This window comes from Herpailurus yagouaroundi, unplaced genomic scaffold (assembly GCF_014898765.1).
Source record: "Herpailurus yagouaroundi ecotype Mexico unplaced genomic scaffold, PumYag 166, whole genome shotgun sequence".
Lineage (NCBI taxonomy): Eukaryota > Metazoa > Chordata > Mammalia > Carnivora > Felidae > Herpailurus > Herpailurus yagouaroundi.
Window position 1 is genome coordinate 37,525,778 of NW_024412407.1, and position 5,214 is coordinate 37,530,991.

The window sequence follows — 5,214 nt, forward strand, 5'->3', positions numbered from 1 at the left end:
ATTTTTGACAACAATTTTATTCTTTTATTTTTTTATTAAATTTTTTTATTATGAAATTTATTCTCAAATTGTTTTCCATACAACACCCAGTGCTCATCCCAACAGGTGCCCTCCTCAATACCCATCACCCACCCAGCCCTCCCTCCCACCCCCCATAAACCCTCAGTTTGTTCTCAGTTTTTAGGAGTCTTATGTTTTGGCTCCCTCCCTCTCTAACCATTTTTTTTCTTCCCCTCCCCCATGGTCTTCTGTTAAGTTTCTCAGGATCCACATAAGAGTGAAAACATATGGTATCTGTCTTTTCTCTGTATGACTTATTTCACTTAGCATAACACTCTCCAGTCCCATCCACGTTGCTACAAAAGGCCATATTCATTCATTCTATCTCATTGCCAAGTGGTGTTCCATTGTGTATATAAACCACAACTTCTTTATCCATTCATCAGTTGATGGACATTTAGGCTCTTTCCATAATTTGGCTATTGTTGAAAGTGCTGCTATAAACATTGGGGTACAAATGCTCCTATGCATCAGCACTCCTGTACCCCTTGGGTAAATTCCTAGCAGTGTTATCGCTGGGTCATAGTGTAGATCTATTTTTAATTTTTTGAGGAACCTCCACACTGTTTCCAGAGTGGCTGCACCAGTTTGCTTCCGCTATCTTCATGTCACATCCACTAATCCAAGCATAAATGAAATACAACATCTGAAAAACAAATGAGGAAAGTCTATTAAAGATGTGATATCGACACACATATGCATAATAGGTATGCACTGATATACTATAGATTAGTATATATATCAGAATTTACAATCATTTGCATTACATATTGAAATGACTCACAGAAGTTCTATATTGAGTGAGATGATTGCTTATAATATGAGAGAAGGAAGAGACTGCAATCTGAAATGGAACAGGATTTGGATCTGGAATAATCTGAAGACAGAAGGAAAATCATAGTTATAGATGAAGAAAAATGATGAAGGGATTATTAAAAACACTCAGAGAAAAGTATGTTTGGATTGCTGCAACAAGACCCTGGTGTATTGTATTGTATTGTATTGTATTGTATTTATTATTATTTTTGTTGCAGAAACCCTATCACCTCACTGTTTCCAATGATCTTTCTATAAGACTCTGTTTTAAGTGGTCCAATATTTTTCTGTAGCTTTCAGATTAAAATTCAAACTCTCCCCATTATCTATGGGAACACTCATGACATTCTAATTTTATCCATTAGTTCATTTAGCTCCCTGTCAGCCATTCACTTTGAATACCTTGACTTTTCCGAGCACCCCCTGCTATCCCTCACTGATTTTATTGCAATATGCCTCCTCTTCCGGCATTGAATATTATACACCCATCCAGTCTGGACTGTTTTCTCCAACTATATTGTTTCTTACACTATATTTATGCTTACAGGCACTTATTACACTGAATTATAATTTTTTGTTTATTTGTCTTCTTCTTATATCATGGGTTACTCAAGACAAGTGATAGTTATAAAGGTTACGCATAAAACTTTATATTCTCAAAGGTGTGTTGACACAGAGTCAAGTGATTTCCTTTATTCCTTTTTTTTTTCTTTTCATGAAAGAAGGTAAGAAAGGAAACAGTGAAGAAGAGAGGGAAGACAAATTCATCGGAGGTTATAGAATTTTCAGGAGAAGAAAGGATATGGGTCCTCTCAGAGTTTCCACTGTGATTACTTGTATCACCCTTTATATCCAGCCTCATTTGAAAAGGAAAGTTCATACACTCCATCTTTGTCTTCCACACTTAAAATATCCTGACAGATTTCTCACTTTCACAGAGATCTAATGGAAACACTATTCTCTTAAATAACAGTAGAGTCAACCCACCCCAACTGCCTTATTTCTTCTTAGCAAGGATCATAAGATATATAAGAGCCCCAACACATGAAATATAATTTTATGAAAAAGAAAGAAAGGAAAGGAAAGGAAAGGAAAAACGACCTCCTTTCTCCCAAAAAATAATTTAGGAAAGAGGAGAGTGGTATTTTAAAATACTCCTCTATTTAATATACTTAGAGGACTCCAAAAGATATTATCTATGTAAGGTACAAACAGGATGCTACAAAAACTAGAACTCTCAAGAATCATATAAGGGTTTATCAGATTAAAAATATGATTGTTGAAATAATAATCAGTAGAAAGATTTTAAAAAAGAATCTAAAACCTAAAAAAGACAGAAAATACAGAGAAAAGATGCTAATCTGCAAATCTTAATATTTGAAAAAGAGAAGTCATGGAAAGAACAGGAAATAGAGTGGAGGAAAAATAAACCTAGAAGTCACAGAGTATATTTTTCCTAAATTTGAAAGACAAACTTTCAGATTGAGAGGGCCAGAGAGTGCACAGCAAATAAATGATTAAAAAGCACTCATACCCAGAATATCCTAAAGTTTCAGCTCCCCAAATGAATAAAATATCTTTAAAAGCTAAAATCAGGTCATTTTTACGGCATGAAATTACACTGGGAACAGACTTCTCATCAACAACATTGTATGCTAAAAACAGTGAGGCAACTCTTGTCACACTCTCTAAGAAACGAATCTTTAACCTTTGAATTTACACCTAGCCAAAATAAAGACCTTTTCAGACATGCATGAAGACCGAACATTTATCTTCCATACACCCAGCTAAATTCCATTAGAGCTAAACTCCATTAAAATATGAGTGTAAAATGTGAGTGTAAAAAAAGGAAAATGGAATTGCAAAAACAAACAAACGGAATCTAACCCAAGAAAGAGTGAGGAAGAAGAAGGATTAGTTTGACAAAAATAATAATTAAACACATAAAGAAACTAAGTCATAAAAGACAAAGAAATGCTTTTTTAATAGAAGAATGTGTAAATGATTACAGTATTTTCATGTTTCTTTATTTCAGATATATTCCAAGATTCTGGACCCAGTAAAGATTCGAGGGGAAGGGGCGCCTGGGTGGCGCAGTCGGTTAAGCGTCCGACTTCAACCAGGTCACGATCTCACGGTGCATGGGTTCGAGCCCCGCGTCGGGCTCTGGGCTGACGGCTCAGAGCCTGGAGCCTGTTTCCGATTCTGTGTCTCCCTCTCTCTCTGCCCCTCCCCCATTCATGCTCTGTCTCTCTCTGTCCCAAAAATAAATAAACGTTGAAAAAAAAAATTAAAAAAAAAAAAAGATTCGAGGGGAAAATGGAGAACCCGGTTACTGAGGAGACTATATGAAACCATTTCACTCACAATTTTCCTCCTCCTTTAAGTCTTCACAGTATTTTGCAGTGAAGTTGTTCAGCTCGTGTAATGTGTCTTCTGTCATATTTTTGAAACTGATATGCTCATTTGAGATATTATTACATATATTCATGTATAGTGTTACATTTTTCTTCCATTGTTGTATTATGCTTTGTTGAATCTAATCCACTGTTCTGTTGCCAAAGATGAGTTCTTGGTAATCTATAATTTATATCAGGAGTTTAAGAACTTTAACATAGTCAAACTTTTCTAATAAATTACATTGACGTCACAATAGTAACTTAAAATTTAATGGAATACTCCTATTAAAATGATACCTATATATGTGTAAAAGACTTACCATATGTACTTTTAAGATTAAAACTCATTTGAGATAAAAAATGTTTTATGTTACTCAATGGAGAACTAGTTCCTTGTTTAAGGAAATGCCTGAATAAGCCTAAAAAGAAAAAAAAATAAAGATTTCTGTGAAACAGAGATTTCAAAATAAGAGATGATGCAATTCTGTAGTTAGTTTATAGAAATGGACATCACACTTTTGAAATGAGGAGGCGCCATAATATATTGGTGAGTCTCTGTTGCAGTTTGAGTTTCTTGGACAGATATAACCATAATTTAAGGGTGGAGAATTGGTAAACAGCAGTCTCAGGATTAAAAAAAAAAAGTTCAGAACCCAGGGATCATGTCTCTAAGAACATCAGAAGAGCCAGAAAACTTTATAACTTCTTCATTTTGTAGGACTGTTTTTGCATATTTTGGCTTTTCTATGTAGACCAATGTTAGTTTACCTGGGAACCCTGCAACTTAATAGAATCTTTAATTTTTAATTTGAGTTTTATGAGGATTAAATTAGATAAAATCACAAAGAATGGATGTTCAAGAAATGTTAGCTATTACTATAATCATTCTCTCATTTCCTCAAGATGCCTTTGTGCTCACTATTGTAGGAAGGAAAAGCATCTCCTACTAGCATCCAGGCTTGGGAAGAGATGCTCCCCACATATGGAGTGCTTAAAAGAAACTTTTAGGGGCGCCTGGGTGGCTCAGTTGGTTGAGCGTCTGACTTTCGCTCAGGTCATGATCTCGTGGTTTGTGAGTTCGAGCCTCACTTCAGGCTCTGTGCTGACAGCTCAGAGCCTGGAGCCTGCTTCGGATTCTGCGTCTCCCTCTCTCTCTCTCTGCCCCTAACCCGCTCGCATTCTGTCTCAGTCTCTCTCAAAAATAAATAGACATTAAAAAAAGAGAACCTTTAGTTATCAAATAAGTAATTAATAGATGTTTAAAGAAACAAATCATAGGGTTTGGATCATAGGGTTTGGGAGTTTAGTCAAAGAATAGAAGAAAACACGATCAATGTAGCAAAGAACAGAAACACGAAGGAAAGGTAAAGGGACATTAAAACCATACAGTGTAAAATCAAACGATAGACGGATGATCAAATATTCCCTCCCGGTCACTTCCAGACTACACAGAACTGGAAAAGTACTTAGGGTTCTCTGACCCTGGAAATTAAAGGTAAACATAATCATTCCATCATCAGCTATCACTTTTGGACTTGCCCCTAAGATTCCCTTTACTTTGAGGTCTAATTAATTGCTTGTATATCTGGAAATTGTCTTCCAGGTTTTTCTCAGATGAAGTATATGACTTTTTATTTTGTTAGGATGGATGAATTATATCTTTTCTGAAATTCAAGATAGATGAATGGTAGTTATTGTCTCTCCATACGTATTCAGTACTAGAGGATGTCTAATTATTCTTTAATCATATCTTTGTTTAAATCTGTTCTTTTTTTCTCTTTATGAACTCTTATTACTTACATAATAAATCACTTGGATAAATTATCCAAGTCTATTATGATTTTCATATGTCTTTAATTTTGAATAATTAAATTTTAATTTTTTATTCAATTTTAATTTCTTCTGTATAATCTTCCAAAACATCCAGTTGGGCCATAAT

At 34.9% G+C, this 5,214-nt stretch overlaps 1 non-coding gene across 1 annotated transcript; it reads left to right on the forward strand.

Annotated features, from left to right (window-relative positions):
• The first annotated feature begins 4,287 nt into the window (after window positions 1–4,287).
• TRNAE-UUC (transfer RNA glutamic acid (anticodon UUC)) lies at window positions 4,288–4,372 on the forward strand. Its single transcript has one exon. It is a non-coding gene; the product is annotated as a tRNA-Glu (tRNA).
• The last annotated feature ends 842 nt before the right edge of the window (window positions 4,373–5,214 follow it).